This window comes from Pavona decussata, unplaced genomic scaffold (genome assembly GCF_977016875.1).
Source record: "Pavona decussata unplaced genomic scaffold, jaPavDecu1.1 SCAFFOLD_199, whole genome shotgun sequence".
Lineage (NCBI taxonomy): Eukaryota > Metazoa > Cnidaria > Anthozoa > Scleractinia > Agariciidae > Pavona > Pavona decussata.
The window spans coordinates 920,001-928,283 of NW_028145607.1; the positions used below are offsets into that span (position 1 = coordinate 920,001).

Sequence of the window (8,283 nt, forward strand, 5' to 3'; positions counted from 1 at the left end):
ATTACTATTAAATGCATTTCCCTTTCAAAATTGAAACAACAGGAACATAATTATTTCCGAAAAAGTTTCAATTTTCAATTATATGTTAGAACAAATTCCACTTTAAACAACAAATCCCGACAAGATCAAAATATTATGCAATTCACTTTTATGATTCGATAATTGTCTCATTTGACTGTTCCCAACCGGCTCTGGGGTGGACAAATGCCCGGCGCGGCTCCTGGGACGTACAGTGAGGAAAAATGCTCCATCATTACCCAGACAGGGGGTTAGTTTGGGCTCTGCTGGCACTGACTGATGCATAAACCACTAGTTCTTGTTTCCATTGGAAATCCATAATCATTGGTGCAAAACAGCACCAAAAACAAGAAACAAACAGCACCGCGGCTCTACCATACATCAAAGGGGTATCACAGGCTCTTTGTAGTACCCTTAGTTTATACTTAAAGCTCAAAGCCACTAGTTCATTACCCTTTAGCTAGTATAAAGTGCTACTTTTGTTAACTAAAGGCTTTACACTAAGCAGCAGAGAAGGCCTTGGCACTGTTCAATACTGTTACTCTAAAGGGGAAGAGTATACTCAGGTTAAACCATAGAGCCTTTTTGCCTTGCTTTGTACGCATGCCCAAAACGTGCAAGGATATATCTTTTGTTAACGTTTGCAATAGTTAGTTGCTTTATTTGTTTAACATAGAAGCATTACTACTGGCTTCAGTCGTGATCATTTCATAGAAAGATCGTGTTTATTTATGTAGTTGTTTGTTTGTTTATTCATTCATTTCTACATTTATTTGTCCTTCAATCCGCTCGTTCGTTTGTTTAATTTATTGTATTTTAGTGCTAATACCGACATAGTTTGCAGACTCTTCTTTCGACATTCACACACCAATTTGTGTTTTCCAACGCGAGTGTTAACACGTGAAGGCGAGCGTTTAGCCCTAGTCTTCAGAAAGAAAGGAAGCGGGTCTCGATTAGCTATAGGAGAATGCGGGCATGCGTAACAGAACTTACAAGCTCCCCCAATTTAGCGGTCCCTAGAAAAACTCCAGGTGACAGGTCCGATAACTCTGTCTCTAACAACAGTTAAAATTCAAGTTAACCTCTGGGGCGGTTCTTCCGTTTTGGAAGATCAAGATTATCAAGGGAGGCAGGCCCAGGCCTCTATGCGCGTTACAAGATAGGGACCCTTTTGAGCTTGAGATGGGGATCGTAGTCAATACTTTTGCATGAGTCTGTTCCCGCCAGTACAATGCGCGATCTTATAGAATACAAGGTCAATGACGTTTCCGAATTGGAGAATGGGACTGGCATGGTGCGTGCACGCATTCAACCCTTCGAACCTTTCGGACTGATCCTCGCATTCGTTGAGTCCCCCCACTCCCTAGCTTAACGAGTGCGCGAATGACTGTTGTGTAGTTGCCTTGCATAAATTTGGTGTTGGTATCATTTTGTGTTCCATTTTTGTTCAACGTGCGGCAAATACGAATCACTGAAGTTTATATTTATCCATATAGACAGATATGATAATTAAATAAACTTGTCAATACTTGCGTAAGCGAAGTTCGATTTAACCGTCTAAGCGCGCGCCAAAAATTAAAAGGAAAAAAATGTAATGGCGACACGAGCGCGCGAGGAACACCTTATGGAACTGCCATGGCAACCGAAAATTGTTTGGTTTTCGGGAAAAAAAAGTAAATTAAGTTTCTAAAAATTAAACGGTACTAAAATTCTTGCCGTTATAGCCTGATCATACTTTTATCTTTTTATTTTGATATACAGTGATGAAAACGAGCATGATTTGCTGAGAATAGTTAAAACCTTTTGATGTGAAAAAAAGCTTCTCTTAGATTCTCCGAGTGCGACAAAAACTAAAGTCATAAAAAAAAGAAACCATAAACGTATGTAACCTTCTCGTTTCGCTTTAAGAGTGTAATGTGATAGCAGAAAGAAAACTCCAATCGCAGTAATCAATTCCAACAACACCTTCTCTCTCATAACGATACTTTTTGCCTTTCACACGAAAAGACAGCTGATCTGTTCCGCGAAAAAGAGCAAACTGAATGGTGACGTCACAATGGCACTTTATATGACGCAGAGTACGCGACTCGTTTTGAGTTTTTACGAGTGGAAACGCTGGGCAAACAGCGCATGAAAGTCAAGGATAGTTCATGATAGCAGACCACCAACTATCATGCGCTGTCATCGATCATCATCAACTATCATTCATTTTGAGCGTGTTTAAATTCTTCGTTATAGTTGATGATAGTGTTTTCCGTTTGACCACGCGCAGGATCGTTGATGATAGTTATTTATTCGGTCAGCTATTTTCTCCCCCAGAGCTCTCTAGATTCATTTTCCGTTAGTCCTTCCAACAACTGAAAGAAAAAGAAGCAAGCTGCCGCCCTCTTTCGCGACGCAAAATTCATCCATGCGACGCCATGTTTAACTTACACTCGGCGAGTGCTTGACACTAGAATCTCACGGTAAACTATCGTCGGCTCAGCTCGAGTTTCTTAAAACCGTTTGACCACCCGCTTCATAGTTGATAATAGATAATAGTTTTGACCATCATCAGCTATCATGCGCAGTTTGACCAGGACTTAAGAGCAAGTTAAAGTTTGCAAACTATTGTTCACAAACGCTAACGAGTAGCAAACTTATGTTTCCACACATCAAACCTCCTTTAACATAAAATTAGCATAGCATCGTAAATTGGTACGAGTGATGTTTTGAAACTTCTTGAAAATGTTAGCACCTTAACCTGCTCCGCGTTTGCCTACCCAACCTGATTCAGTAGGAAAGGTGCATAGACCAAGATGGGGGTAGGGGGAGGGGAGGGTGGAGTTAAGGTACCGAACTAAGATTGGGTGCAGTGACGGACCTCAATCTTGTGAGTAACGTCTAAGGAACAACCGTGGCGTTAATCCTGCTGGCATACGTTCACTTGGATCAATTGTTGATCTGATCGGCTTGACAAATACAAATGGTAAGAGAAGCAGCCGAAATATAGTACACTCTAAAACGTAATTCTACGTTGTATCGGTCTCAACCTTGTAGCCACGCCAACAACTAGGGTCACCAAAACATAAGAGCGATGAAAAGTGAGGGAGCGAACAAGGAAAGAAGAGTCACCCGGGAATTGAGACATTTACTCAGTCTCACAATGTCTTGAAAAACAGATGAATATACTACTTTTCATGTTATCTGCAACGCAGTTCAGTTACTATGGTAAGATAATTTCAGAGGTAGCGTTACACGTTACATACACGTTTAATCTCGCCTTCAACTTGGCTCGCAAACTATATCATCACTCTATTTTGAAGATTACGTGACACAGCTTTTGCCGAACAATTTTCGTCCTTCTTTCTTACTTTCCCAACACCATTTGGTAGGATTATTAAGAGCCAGGAACAGCATGTTTCCATCTATTTGTCATAATTAAGATTGTCTATTCGTTAGTCCACGTGAAAGGATTATTTTCACGTCAAATGTGACCATGCACATCCACAGAACAGTAAATGACCATTCAATCCCCTGCAGATTACCGTAACGCATGTTTCGCTGCTGGTTTAATTTTCCTGGCTTGAATTTATTATGGTACGGCAAATTCCCTGGTCGCGTCCCATTCAAAAGGTAGATTTTCATTTTCGTCCCGTGTACTTGGAGTCTGGCCTCACTTCCCTGGAATAAGAAAAAATAATTGAAGTTTATCTCATCAAACTGATATTCGTTCACGAAAACGAGGTCAGAAGAATAACTCTATTCCAATTGGCAAAGATGAAGGACAGCTTTTCATGTAACTGGACACAAATGACGCTAGGTATTTTAAAATGATCATGAACATGTGTGAGAAGAATACCAACATTTTGTCCAAGCCTCCGAAGGATGCCTATACAGAAGATGTCTGACACTTAGCCGACGACTTCTAACTAAATATTGCCAAGGCTCCCTAAGGCAATATTTAGTTGGCAGAAACCCGAGCTGGGATTTATAGAGATAACTTTTGGCTTCCCAAGATTGCCAAAGATTGAAATCCGCAAGTTGCTCCTCTAGTAGGCGGTTTTCAACCGAGTGTCAAAAAGTAATTTCGCGTTTGCTTTGTTCAAGTTTTGCTTTATTGCGCTCAGTGATTGGTTGGCAAAACTCGCACCACTTTCTTAACCAACGAAACAGAACCAAAACAAATCGTGATTTCTCTCACGTATTTTCCCGCGCTTGGCACCAGTTAATTACAGGTATTTGTTTCGAATTTCTAATTGGCTCATTGCGCTGTTTACGTCTGTTTCGATTGGTCAGAGTAATTTTTTTGGTTTTGGTTTAACAACACTCTATTGAAAACTACTCTTTTAAAGTTATTCAAAGCTTTTGTTACCCTTTCTTTACTTCAGCAGTTTCTGAGATTTTGAAAAAAAATACTTCAGTGAGCCAAATAATTTTCTTCTGTGTTCCAAACTGCCCTTAACATCACTTCATCACTTTAACAAAGATTTCCCTTACTTTTCCTTTCGTCTTCTTCTCTCCTTCTTTTCTTTAATCCAATCTTAACTCTTTTTTAGCGATTTTCCTCGTGGAACTTTTGCTCTTTCTCTGAAAGGGATGATAGACAAAACTGGTCTGAAATATGTCCTCTTCTCTGTTTACACGCCATTAGCGAATTTGTAAAATAAAACCAAAAATTGAATAAACTGATTGTGTTTGAAGTTCCTTCAAACGAAATTCCCAAAGCAATACAGGCACTTTTTTTTTTCGGTGAGGGTAAAAGGCGGAAAGAGTTTGCGGAATGGTATGTGGAATGGCGTGCGGAATGGCATAATTATGCGAAATACGATTTACGCGGGGAATAAATTAACGGAAGAGCGCATCCTGTTTTCGCGCCAATTTTATAAGAGCAGCAGTTTTTCGATGTTGCGGACTATAACAGTCAACCCAGGTCACGCGTGAACGATATTTTTGAAATTTGAACGGAATTTTGAAATTTACATGTCAGTTTTGAAAATCGCCAACGAGATTTCAGAGTTCCCGTATAAATTTCCCTAGCTTATTGACGGTATAAAGCTATGAATTTTTCTTTACATTGCAAAATTGAATATTTCAAATATAACAATTGTTTCCCAAGAATTTTGAATCTTTTTTTTCAGTTTTTCCAGAGAAATGTCCAACATTTCATTCACACGTCGGACATTACAAAGAGAAATTCGAATGTTCATTTCACTCTTGGAAATACTGTTCACGCGTGACCTGGGTTGACTGTAAACAACCAAACAACAGATCGATGATTAGAAAATATACGCCTGGGATAGAACATGTCTGATCGCTGGTTAGGAAGTGAGAGTAAAGAAATCGATGAAGTTTCGCATTCAAGGAACTAAGAATAAATTAAATTTTTAGTTGACAGAAAGAACGTGGCAGCGAGTAGCCTAGACAAAAAGCAACACCAGACTGGAGAAGTAACATCAGTCCAAGGCCAAAACTATTATGTGAGAAATTTTAAATTTAAACTCGGTCATTTTATCAGACTCTTTGACGGTTATAATTTGTACAACTCATGGGAAAAATATGTTCTACTTTTTCTCACCTTACATTTTCGTCGAGCGACGAATACGTACGCAAGTCACTGTTGAGCTGCTGATCGCATGAGCTAGCTACCTAGCTATTTAATACGGCGATTCAGGTAGCTATAGTTCAGTTACGCGTTATCGAACTAAACATATCCGTCTTTAATTAAGGTCTTTCAGTACCAGACGTCCCAACCTAAAATGAGATTTAAAAGCGAAAAAGCCCTAGAGCAAAAAAGCAGATGACAAGTATGGTGTCTAATTATCGACACTGGTTGTGTGAAAGGTTGTGAAACTATTCTTATCACAAATCCATTTTAGTCAAATTGTTGTTCATTTTCCCGCTCATGATAAATGAATCATCGAGCATACAGGGTATGAGAATTGATCTTTCACCGAGGGTTAAAAAAAAAAAGAAAAAAATGTTTATTATTTGCCCTCGGTAAAGGATCAATCTTTGTCCTGAGAAGACTTCACGCTGCCAAGTTATTTTTGTCAACCGAAGTCGCATGGAGTAAAGTGAACATGAAATTTAATTTACTACGGATTTACTCATAGTTCCTTGAATGCGAAAACTATAAACAGTTTTCATCGCTTTCTTTACCCTCACTTCTTCCAAATCAACAATCAGACGATCAAATCCTCGAATTGTTGTTAATATTTAGCAAGAGTCCGCAGCATCAAAAAAGCTGCTGCTCTTATAAAATTGGCGCGAAAACATGACGCGCTCTTCAGTTAATTTATTTCCCGCGTAAATCGTATTTCGCATAATTATGCCATTCCGCACGCCATTCCACATACCATTCCGCAAACTCTTTCCGCCTTTTACCCTCACCGCTTTTTTTATCGCCTGTAGTGTAGTGGTTATCACGTCTGCCTTGAATGCAGGAGACCGGGCTTAGAATCCTCGCCGGTGAAGCATATTTTCGCATAGTACGTTATTAATATCTTGCTTTTACACGTTTACTTACTTTTTATGCCTTGCCCACACTACCATGTTTTCAATTCCCTCCGGTTTTGTCATCTCGAAAATGGTAAGGCAAGACAAAGTGTCCTCTTCTCGATTTCCCCGCCGTTGTAGAATTTGTAAAAAAAAATTTCAAAAAAATATCTAAAGTTACTCCATAAAAGATTCAGAGGATTCGAAAACATCATGTTATTAAAAAAAGTGTTGGATTTACACTAGGTTTTTCGGCACATTGTCTACCGTCCACAAGAGACTAGAGGCTGGAATGATTACAGAATGATGCATTTTTACTTCCAGGCCTATATCCAACTTTTTCAGTTTCATCAGTCGTGCCGTCAGTCAAGTATTTTACTGATCCTGGATCCAAGTTTGCGAAACATCAAGAATCTCTAAACATCTTAGCGCTGTGGTTTTGCCAAATTCAGAGTTTAGCGTTTTTTTTCATCTTTTGGCTTGTCACAAAAAAACACTAATGGTTTGTTTAGATATACTTTTTATATGGCAACTGAATGAATTGGTTGCGTCGAAACGTTTTAGAGGAGTGAGTCTCAACCACGCCCACAAAATGAAACTGCAGGAGGTACGTTTTGTAGGAAACTTTTTTCGACACCTCAACGTTCTTCGTTGAGGTTCTTCCCGCCAAAATTACAGTGTTTTCCTCTTCCCGCTGAATCTCAGGTTTGCTGGTATTAAAGAAAAGCTCACCGATATATAGGGAAATAAATATGGATTTTCAGTAGAAAAAGGTTTGCTATATAGAGTTAGTTGGGAAAGAAGGGTATCATTTTGGACCGAAATTTCTCGCTTGTACTACCCGTTTAATACTGCGAGTCACGCAATAAGTTTATTTGGACCAGGCATGGAAGCGGTCTTGATGTTGCTGTAATCCGCTGACTGGTGTGATTGTCTGATATTCTTTGGCAAATCTTGTGTATTACTTAGAATGCAGACGTTTTGTCACAATTACTTGAATTGTTATTTTGTCAAGATCGTTATTACGAACGTAGAGGATTTGCGACACTCGTTGTTTATTCGAGCATAAAAAAATGGCGCTTCATTTGCATGTCAATAGCGTAATATAATGAGCAGATTAGAGCGCTTGTATTCATATTGTATTCAAATTAGATGTAGCGAGAAGGTCATTTAAGTAAAAATATTGTTCCAAATGATTAAACCTTACCGTTTGACGAAACCGGAGTATCATCTAAGAGCATTTGCGGCGGAACATCTGCAGACGGCGGTTGTACTTGTTGACCCGGCTCTTGTCTTCCCGCTCTCTCGACATTTCTTCGGCGCTTTGAAGCCACAATTTCCCCAACACACTTGTTCAGGAATGCCTTTAGCATTTCAACATCACCCTTCTTAACTTTTATGGTCATCTGTATTCAGTATTATTAGAGGAGACAAAAAGGTTTTACTAGAACCGGTTGCGCGACGGTAAGCGTACAGTATCTCGAAATTCAAAATTAGCGCCATAAACCTTCAAAAATTTTCCGTGTGTTCTAAAGATACAAACCTCAACATAATCTTCCATGGTGACTAACAATGTCGGCGATTATCGCCGACATTGTTAGTCACCATGGAAGATTATGTTGAGGTTTGTATCTTTAGAACAAGTAAAAACGAAAATTCAAACTTCTGCAAATAAAGCACAACAGACAGATTGCTTCAAAGCTAACTTTTATTTCAGGAGTATTGTATAGAGGTCTGTATGCGACAACGGTTGATTGACAAATGAGTCGAAGGTACTTAAGGTACCGC

General features: G+C 39.2%; 1 long non-coding RNA gene across 1 annotated transcript; it reads right to left on the reverse strand.

Moving 5' to 3' along the window:
• Positions 1 to 3,059: 3,059 nt before the first annotated feature.
• Positions 3,060 to 7,887, reverse strand: LOC146461363 (uncharacterized). The gene is made up of 3 exons (XR_014857431.1): positions 7,703 to 7,887; positions 4,498 to 4,587; positions 3,060 to 3,681 (listed from the first exon to the last, which is right to left on the reverse strand). It is a non-coding gene; the product is annotated as an uncharacterized LOC146461363 (long non-coding RNA).
• Positions 7,888 to 8,283: the final 396 nt, after the last annotated feature.